The 10,931-nt window shown below is 40.1% G+C and overlaps 1 long non-coding RNA gene across 1 annotated transcript; it reads right to left on the reverse strand.

The window, feature by feature from the left end:
- Positions 1-1,038: 1,038 nt before the first annotated feature.
- LOC140917962 (uncharacterized) lies at positions 1,039-9,894 on the reverse strand. The gene is made up of 3 exons (XR_012161051.1): positions 9,816-9,894; positions 6,361-6,508; positions 1,039-1,083 (listed from the first exon to the last, which is right to left on the reverse strand). It is a non-coding gene; the product is annotated as an uncharacterized LOC140917962 (long non-coding RNA).
- Between the last annotated feature and the right edge of the window lie 1,037 nt (positions 9,895-10,931).

Consider the following 10,931-nt stretch of genomic DNA (forward strand, 5'->3'; position numbering starts at 1 on the left):
ACTGGTGAATGCTGAAACATGTAAATGGTAATTCATCATTAACTATGTATAAGAAACTAAATTATTCTTTTCAGTACTGTTCTTGTATCTGAGACATGATACGTTACATTATGCTGTAATTTATAGATGCACTGTGAATCAGTCAAAAAGCTGAATTTTCTTACAACACATACAGTTTAATGTTTAGCCTGAGCTTCTCTTGTTCATTCAACTTTCCTTTAATTATAGCTTACTTCCCCAGGGACAATTATTCACTGCAATGTCTGAGATGCACAGCATCTGTTTTCCAAAATAGGAGACGTAGTTTAAAAAAGCAATTTAGGACTGGCCCTATAGGTCAGAACTATTCCTGTTGCTAACCCGCTGTGTAATCTTGAGGAAATCACCTACCATCTCTGTGCCTCTATTTACCTTTCTGTAAAAAATTGGACAGGAAAAATCATAAACATTTACATTTAATTTTTCTTCCTTCCTCCTTTTTGGGTGAAAATTTGAAATTTCTACTGAAAGTTACATCAAAATTTCTAACTTTGAAAATTTTCAGCTAGCTCTAATCCAACCCAATGGAGTTAAATCATTTGTACATAAATACAACGGTGACCATTTATTTTGGTCAGTTGTGCTATGTTAGGCATGTATTAGGGGATAATTCAATTACTGGTCATAGAAAGTTGATATTTAATTAGAAAAGTGGAGGCCAAAATTTTGTATGCAATAATAGAAGGAAAAGACATAGGAAAAGTCTACAGAAATGAAAGGTGGCTCCAAATAGAATTTTGTGATTTAGCTATTGTTATTGACACTATAAGCACGACCATGCCCTGTACAAGCTATAATATACAGCCTGGTGATCAAAGAGATAGCATGATCAGCTGTTTATTTCAATCAAAGTGATAGGAGCAAACTTAATTAAAATCAGACAGACTCTGTATTGCAATATAAAGGCAGGGGGAGAAACAGGATAAGCATTTGTGCTCAAGAAACAAACCTTCTTAATTGATTTTCCTGGAAAAAGCTTTCTAGTCTCAGAAAAGTTTTCCCCAGCTTGATGTCCATTTCCAATGGCTTTGTCTCTCACTACATCTGTAAGACATAGACACTGTGTATTGTTTTATCTCCCAGGGAGGATATCCTTTCTTCATGATGTAACCCTACCTCTAAATTACTTTAGAGTTCAGATTCCTGGAGTTGTAGTGGATATATGGCAATCTGGGTTGCAATTTACAATAAACCATTTTCTGATACCACTTTTGTGATGTAACACTGAAAGTATGTTGCAGAATAGGCTGCTTTGCAGTAACATGGTGAGAAAGGTTTATATTGTATTGGCAAACTCTTCATTATTTATTGAACAGAATGTACTGTTGTGATCTTTTTTTCTTTCACTACCATAGAACTGTTGAAAGTCACTCAATTAATTTGTGTTCCTATACTATGTGTTCTGATCTGTACTTTGGATCTGGCAATTCTTGTTATGGTGCAAAATTGTAGTGTTTGGATGTACAATATTTTATTCTAATACCATTGAATGTGCGGCTAGGTGCATTGGCCTTTTACCGCTCAAGATTTGAGTTCAAATCCTGAGCATAGATTATTTGTGAAAATGAGCAGAGCTGGCTGAAGAATGTTTTGTTTTTTTAAGAAAAATGGGTTTTCATGAAAAAGTTTTGGTTTTCTTGAAATTTTTAGTATTTTAGTTGAAAAATCAAGAACAATTTTTTTTTAATTTTTGGCTTATATATAAGAACATAATAATGGCCACACTGGGTCAGACAGCAGTCCAGCTAGACCAGTATCCTGTCTTCTGACAGAAGCCATTGCCAGATGCTTCAAAGGAAATGAACAGAACAGGGAAATCATCAAGCAATCGATCTCCTGTTGTCCAGTCCCAGCATCTGTCAGTCCGAGGCCTAGGGCCATCCAGAGCATAGGGTTACATCCCTGACCATCTTTACTAATAGCCACTGATGGGCCTATCCTCCATGAACTTATCTAATTCTGTTTAGAATCCAGTTATAATTTTGGCTTTCACAACATCTCCTAGCAATGAGTTCCACAGGTTTTGTGAAGTACTTCATTGTGTTTGGTTTAAAACCTGCTGCGTTATTAATTTCATTGGGTGACCCCAGTTCTTGTGTTATGTGAAGGGGTAAATAACACTTCCTTATTCACTTCTCCATTCAAATCCTCATTCATTATTGTATAGACATCTATCATATCCCCCCGCTCAGTCGTCTCTTTTCCAAACTAAATAGTCCAAGTCTTTTTAATCTCTCCTCATATGGAAGCTGTTCCATACCTGTAATCATTTTTGTTTCCCTTCTCTCTATCTTTTCTATTTCTAATATATCTTTTTTGAGATGGAGTGACCAGAACTGCAAGCAGTATTAAAAGTGTAGGGGTACCATGGATTTATACAGGGGCATTATGACATTTTCTACCTTATTATCTATCCCTTTCCTAACGGTTTCTAACATTCTGTTCATTTTTTTGACTGCTGCTGCACATTGAATGGATGGTTTCAGGGAACTATCCACAGTGACTCCAAGATCTCTTTCTTGAGTGGTAACAGCTATTTAGATCCTATCATTTTGTATGTATAGTATGTAAACTTTGCCACCTCATTGTATACCCCTTTTTCCAGATGATTTATGAAGATGTTGAATAGGACTGATCCCCGCACAGATCTCTAGGGGACACCGCTATTTACCTCTCTCCATTCTGAAAACGGACCATTTATTCCAACCCTTTGTTTCCTGTCTTTTTACCAGTTACTGATATATGAGGACCTTCCCTCTTATCCCATGACAACTTACTTTGCTTAAGAGTCTTTGGTAAGGGGCCTTGTCAAAGGCTTTCTGAAAATCCAAGAACACTATATCCACTGCATCACACTTGTCCATATGTTGATCCCCTCAAAGAATTCTAATAGATTGGTGAGGGATGATTTCCCTTTACAAAAGCCGTGCTGACTCTTCCCCAACAAATTGTGTTCATCTGTATCTGATAATTCTGTTCTTTGCTACAATTTCAACCAGTTTGCCTGGTACTGATGTTTGGCTTATTGGCCTGTAATTGCCAGGATTGCCTCTGGAGCCTTTTTAAAAAATTGGTGTCACATTAGCTATCCTCCCGTCATCTGGTACAGAAACTGATATAAAGGATAGGTTATATACCACAGGTAGTAGTTCTGCAGTTTCGTGTCTGAGTTCCTTCAGAACTCTTGGATGAATCTCATCTGGTCCTGGTGACTTATTACTGTTTAATTTATCAATTGGTTTGTATTTTCTTCCTTGACAGTAAATTTGTTAATTGAGCATATTGTATTATTCTGCATTGTAACAAAGCTTTTTATAACAGAGAGGGTTTTATGAGTTCATAAGTCTGATTAGAATAACAATACTTTAGCATTTAGGAAGGCTGGTCTTATGACTGAAGCACAAGATTGGGAGACCAGAGATCTAGGTTGTACTCTCTGCCCGACCACAGACTTCTTGTGTGACTTTGAGCAAGTCACTTATGGCACAGCTACACAGCAAAAAACAAACTCTGTGGCAGCAAGTCTCAGAGCCCAGGTCAGGCTCAGGCTCACGGAGCTCACTCTATGGGGCTAAACCTAGCAGTGTAGACACCCTTCTTCCTTGCCCAGAAAGGTAAACTGTGGCAGAGAAATTAAGACACTAATCCAAAGTCACACACAAAGAGACATTAAGACCGGGATTTAGCATATAGGAGATCCTGACATCCAGTCCTATATATACGCACCTAAAAGCAGACCTTTGCCAGGACAACATACTTTTTTTAAAATGCACTTTGTTTCTAGTCTTTGAATTTGAATATTTAAAACATCTATAATATAAACCGGCCATTCTCAGGCAAGCGAAAAGATTTTTCTAGCATTACAGAGGCCCCACGAGGCAACTTTAAAATGTACATCCTTTTCGAACTCTCAACAGGCTACAGCTAAGTTGCAGTGACTGGGAAGAAGGCGGTGGGATGGCTTCTTTCGGTGACATATGTCATAATAGCATATGCCTGTTGATTGGACAGCTCAGTTCATTGTTCATCACGGCTAACCCTTAATATAAATGAAGATCTGAGCTTTTAAACAATCAAAGGTTAAAGACGATGACAGCCATTCATGTGGTCTCATTATATTATGTTGGTTGCAGTACATCTGAGATATATTTATAACCTTAGTTCATAAAGTTGGAATTCCAGTAAATGAGTTCCCTCTTCAAAGGTTAAATATTTATGTCCTTATTTTCTGTCTGTAACAGTCTGCAGTTATGAACACATACTAACTAATGAACAATGGTGGCAAGTATCATAATATAAATAAGAATTTGGAGTTAGCCTAGCAAGTCCTAAAGGCAACGACTGAGGTTTCTCCCCAGGCAATCCACTTCCCCTTACTATCATGTTGATTTTCATGGTGGCTCATTTTTTATGCCATACTTTAACTCATTAGAGAATTTTTATATATTAACCGCTAGACAGCACCGAGTGTGTAGAACCCAATACAGGGCCAGATCCTTAGCTGGTGTAAATGGACATAGCTCCACAAGCTGGCCCTTAGTACTTGCTTACATTTTCTCATTGAAAACCTTTCGGGGCCAGCACACATTTCTGAGTGATGTAGCTGACACTCCAAATTTTAATATTTTGTAGAAACAATGGTAGCTAGTGACCTCTATAGTTAAAGTTTCTATTCTAGCTCCTTTTTTCAGTCATTTCCACCCCATGTCCAAAATACCATGCAGTGTTTTTTTCTCCCCACAGAATAAAATACCTATGTGAATCACCTTCTAGAGCACGCAGCCCGTCAGAGTAATCCGCTGGCAGGCCGTGAGACAGTTTGTTTACATTGACCGTCTGCAGGCATGGCTGCCCGGCGCTCCCAGAGGCCATATTTCACAGTTCCTGGCCAATGGGAGCTGTGGGAAGAGGTGGCTAGCATGTCCCTGCAGCCCCATGCCGCTTCCCCAGCTCCCATTGGCCAGGAACAGCAAACCGCGGCCACTGGGAGCTGCGGGCGGCCGTGCCTGTGGACGGTCAATGTAAACAAACTGTCTCACGGCCTGCCAGCGGATTACCCTGACGGGCCACGTGCAGCCCACAGGCTGCAGGTTGCCCACCACTGTTCTAGGAGAATGTAGTGTTCATTTTATTCCAGCGTCCCTGGATACCATTGATATGAAAAACACAGAGAAAACTATTCTTACCATAGTTTAAGTATTAGCACAACATAGAGTAACAAGGCCAGATCCAAACACCAGTGGAAAGATTCCCATTGACTTTGATGGATTTTGGATCAGGGTCATTACAAATATTTGTCAGCATACATAAGACATCTGTGTGTTCACTTTAGTTTGTTGCACAGCACCAGAATGACACCTAAGCAAGTCAGTAGCTCTACTGGACATTATGAGGGAGTTAATATGTAACTGGAGGAGAGTGAAAATAAATTGTAGGAAAAAATGCCCCAAAATAGTATGTGATCAAGTAATTATAGACTCTATTGTAATAGTAAAGGCAGCTGGCAGGACATTCTCAGTGAAGGCTCCAGGACTCTGGAACTCATTCCATCCACCCATGCCCACCTTTCTCCTTGGTTCAAAATAGCCCAGATTTGGTAATCTTCCAATTGCACTGCAAAAGTCACATTTGATAGGGTTTTTGAAGAAGGATGAGAGTTTACTCCCCACATCAAGGAAGGGACAGAAAGGAATCATGGTAGGGGACTGGCTGGCTAAGTTCCTCTTGAATTGATTATTTTAATGTTGCTGAAATGTAATGATATTGTTAATGGTACGTTAAAATGCCTAGAATCTTGGATAGGCCTCTTTATAGTTATTTAAATTTAAATAAATAAATAAATAAAATATGTTCAGTGGGGCAGAGTTAAGGATATGTATAAATTAACTTTGGTGTTTGTTGCCTTTTGAGTGCTAAATTGTTAAAATTTTAACATTCTTATACTATGAATTCTTAAATGGAATTTTAGTCTTATGTTGACATTAGAAAGGTAAAGAGGTAAGATATTACCTGTTAAAACCCTCCTGTGGGATGTTCCATTTCAACCACACCTCTATTTCTCCATGGTATAGAAGGGATATCAAAGGAGGAAAGCTTCAAAATGTTGCTTAGAAGAAAAGACTGTGGGTTTGAGTTCATTATGATTTCTAAGCACCTAAAGAGAGCATATGAGTACCAAAGGACATGACTTATCCTATCAACAAGGGAAACTATAATGTGTGATAATGATTTGAAGCTTAGGCTTAAGTCTTATACATATAATACTATGAAGGACTCTGAAACATATTGTCATGTTAACATATTGTCATGTCAAGATCTTACCAAATAAGCCATTAAAGCAACACTCAGGGCGTGAAGACATCTTGGGGTTATGTGGCAATTTTATTTATCCCTTCTCTTTTGGTCTGAGAGCTTGTGGGTTCCTCTTTTAGCAGTGTAAACTGAGGGTCAGCTCCATTAGATTCTTGTCCTATTTGTACAAAAGAAGCAAGTACTAGTGTTCATTATGTCTCAGACTCCCAGGTTTGTCTCTAAAAACAGTACAAATGTGTGGAGTATAAATGCCTAGGTCAACACAGACTCCCCCAAACTAAACTAGCAGTTTTTCAAGCTCAGTGCTATTTTCTTCAGGTTCATAGAATATCAGGGTTGGAAGCGACCTCAGGAGGTCATCTAGTCCAACCCCCTGCTCAAAGCAGGACCAATTCCCCTGAATTTCTGCCCCAGATCCCTAAATGGCCCCCTCAAGGATTGAACTCACAACCCTGGGTGTAGCTGGCCAATGCTCAAACCACTGAGCTATCCCTAATCTTGGAGATTAATTTATTTCTGTTTCCATCATCTGTGAACTATCCAATCCATGCTATGATGTCTCCATTCATGGCTTCAAAGAAAAAAACATGGCAAGATACTCAAGATCACCAAGCTTACTGAGTTAAATGTGTGCGTCTTACACCCCTCAAGTCAATGTGGCTACATATGGTGTAATTCAGTGCAGAATGTGGCCCTTTCCGTGCAGGTTAAGTCCCCTTCATCTACTACATGCCCCTTACAAAATGGGATATTATCCAGGAGGTAGGTATGGGTTTCACCTAGACATGGGCCTGAACCAAATCCTTGTGTCCAGCTGTCCCTGATTCTTGGGGAAATTTGGATCTGGATTAAAGCCTTGAGGCTCAGGCTTATCCTTAGGTCTGGAAGATAGGTCCATTAATGGCTATTAGCCAGGATGGGCAGGGATGGTGTCCCTAGCCTCTATTTGCCAGAAGTTGGGAATGGGCAACAGGGGATGGATCACTTGATGATTCCCTGTTCTGTTCATTTCCTCTGCGGCATCTGGCATTGGCCACTTACGTTCTTATGACCACGTTGCACTCTTGCTGCATTCTCTACCTTCCCCTCTGATGTCTATTTGAGAACCAAACTGAACTTCTCCCAGTATTTCTTCCAAGCTGCCAGCTGCTCACTCCTTCATGCCCATTGCTCCCAATTTGACTGCCTCAAAGCAGGGCCAGGCTCAGTCAGCCAGTGATACTGTAGCTATCATTCAGCTAAACCTAATACAAAAGAGCAAGATTCTCCAGATGCAGTCAGTAGCAAACCTGTGGCTTTCATATCAGCATAAACTCCAGAATCTCTGCAGAACACCTCTCATTGACACAGTAGCTTTGATTTCCAGTGCTCAAAATATAGATTAGTCGATTTTTAAGGCCAGGAGGTACCATTCTGACCATCTAGCCTGACCTCCCGAATAGCACAGGCCATAGATTTTCACCAAGTGATTCCTGAATTAAGTCCGCAAATTCTGGCTGAGCTAGAGCACATCTTTTAGAAAGACATCCAACCTTGATATCTGTGGCATCGGACAAAATAATTCATTAGTATTTGGGGGACGGGGAGATTTAGCATCAGACTTGATGCCAGTATTGGGTGTACTCAGCGTATTGTCATCATGCTGGTGTAGGGACAAACAGCAATCCCGCCAGACTTCACTGCACGTATTTTGTACTTTTGTTTTTCTGAGTCTGGAAATTATGGATGAATAATGATCTCCCAATTGCCCTTCACAATCATGATATAGCCTGAGAAGTTAATAAGCCACCTCAGTAGCCCCCCTTCTCTGTACAGACATTTTTTGCCACATGGGTGAGCACAAAGAAATAATCAGATAGGAGATTTTTCTTCTAAATTAGGCCTCTTGTTTGTAAACTGAAAGAGTGCTAATGCAGTTCAAACTCAGCTGTGTACCACATACGCACACTCAGCTCAGGAGTATTATAAAGAGTGGGAGAATAGAAGGTTTTGTTCTATTCTTTGGTCTCTTTTTATATGAGAGAGCCATTCATTCAATCCCTATGCTTCTCTCTCTCTCTGGCTCTCTTGGTCTATTTCGCTCCATAATGCCAGCATTAGCTGCAAGCTGCTAGCTGTAAAAGTGCTTTGATGTTGACCCCTCACTGCCACTGACAGACCCTCATTGGTGGGTGAGTCGCGGAGCAATAAGGGCATGTGTGGGAGAGAAGAGGATGAAAGCCTGGACAGCTAGGAAGGGATAATATGAACAAATTCCTGCCTGTTCACTTAGTTTCTTTTTTTTTTTTTTAACTGGGTCTTCTGATTACAGAGGTTACGAACCAGTAAAACTTCAGAAATGACCACGGAAAGCATGCCGTACATGAAGAATCAGATAATTGTTCTGGCTCTAGCCTGGTAAAATTAAATCAAGCCACAAAGCAGGCAAGGGAGCATGGGGGAAGCTGAAAACATTTTTCCCTGCCAATGCATTGAAATGAGGTTTTAAAATCGAGAGATACAGTGTCCTCCTCTGCAAAATCACTTGGGGAATGTGAGGTGGGGAGGGTGGGAAATACCGGTTCATGTGTGTCGGGGATATTGTTCGTTGTCTTTTGCCAGGCGTAAAACAAAAGTCCGGTCAGCCTTCAAACGCACAAGTGCACTAGAAGGGCAAAAGGGTAGGTTGAATCTCCCCTCATACCCACATTCTTGTGTAGCAGGCAGGAGGGAAGCTACTGCTCACACTCCCTGAGCACAAGGAGGAGCTGGCTTGCACTGGCAACAGCGCTCCAGCCCTCAAATGGGCCAAACTGGGTGAATGAGCACATGGCCACCTATGCCCCTCCTAGCAACTGGAGGGTCCTGCTGCGCCTTTTATAAAGCTATAGCCACTAGCACTGCTGAGCATGCTCCACCCAGAACCCAGGAAGGTATTTTCCCTGCCTTTGTCCTATTGAGGCATGATGTCTTTAGTCACTTCAACTTTGCACTCCCACTTCACCTCTACACCCCCGCTACGGCGGCTCTGGCTGTCACAGTCATAATTAAACCCTAAGGCTTGACATGAAATGGATAGGAATGTCAAGATTAAAGCTGATGATCTGTTGTGAACTCCTGCCTTAAAAGGGAAAGAAAGAGGAACATTCCCACAAGCTGGTAGGAGAAACATTCTGTTGGCTGAGTCTTGGAGGAGCGGTTAGCCCCAAACGAAGTGAATTGTTGGTAGTTTGCCCCAGCAGTGCATTTTGCCTTGAGCAGCAGAATTTTAAATGTGTTTTACTTGTTTGGGACTCGCAGCCTTTTACCTGTAGGCCACCAGTTCAAGTCTGGGCCAAGCAATTGGTGACTTGATTTTGTTACCAAGTTGTGGCTGTTCACTGGCCTGAGTGAAACGAACTAGTTTTTGGCAAAAAGGGTCAGTTTAGTTTAAAAGGCGTCCATATCACAAAATCACCACAAACGGCATTAAACAGTAATCTTACCAGCAGTCTCTGCTCTCCTTTCTGACTCCAGCTCAAGATAGATGCTGACTATAACACATCGTGTGTTGCATTTCTTCTATTGAACAAAAAAAGATTTCAGTACAGGGCTCCCAATCAAGCAACTCTTAACAGTCTTAATCCACTAAAAAGAAACAAATCTTTCACAGACCATTAAAAATATGCATGTTTCATATAAAATGGATGTAATGGTTTAGCCTTTATGGGGAAGTTCTGTAAAATGTAATAAATGGTGATAACTTTCTATAGAATTTTTAAACCCACTTTTTGAATTCTTTAGCAGGGAAACAAAGATCTAGTTGTTTAGGAGTCATTTATATAGCATCCTAGTCATTTGATGCTAATTAAATGTTATCAGACTTTTCCTATAAAGGGTCTGGAATCATTTATCCAAGTTAAAGTGGTTTAAAAAACTGTGTAAATGTTAGAGCTTGTCGTAAATGTTAAAGCTGGTCAAAAATGTGCCACCTGAACTTCTTTCAGTGGAAAATGTCTTTTCAACCCAAACAAAAAATAATTATTGTTTTGACCACGTTTTTCATTTACCAGTGAAAGCTTTTAAAAACTGCATTTTGTTTCAATGAGGAAAAAAGCTCCTTTTTTTTTTCTTTTTATAAAGGAGAACAAATTAAAAAGGTAATAGAGAGGGTCCCCCCACACACACACAAATAGAAAACAATTCTACATTTTTGGGGGGAGTGATTTTTTCAGAAAAAGTGAGATCACTATTTCACAGAAAAATTAGAACCAATTCAAACACTTTAATATATTGCAAGCTGTGGGTTTTTTTTTTTAAACCAGTTCTAGTAAACACGTAGTATCTGAAAGAGTTAGGCCAGTCATCATGACTTTAATGATTGGCCATAACTACGTGTGGAAGCTGTGTTTGCAAGCCAACTGTGTTTCCAGCCAGAAGCTGGATAAGCTATACTGTTTCTAACAGAATACCTTCTCCATTCTTCTGCCAATGACGATCCTTCTCCTTTGATTGATATCAGCTCGTTTTTTATTAATATTTTTCCTGATGTTATCTTTTAAGTCTCTCTGTGGCTCTGATTGGCCTCTGGTATGTTGCTAATCAGCCTTAGAATTTGTTCC

Source organism: Lepidochelys kempii, chromosome 10, assembly GCF_965140285.1.
Source record: "Lepidochelys kempii isolate rLepKem1 chromosome 10, rLepKem1.hap1, whole genome shotgun sequence".
NCBI classification, from domain to species: Eukaryota; Metazoa; Chordata; order Testudines; family Cheloniidae; genus Lepidochelys; species Lepidochelys kempii.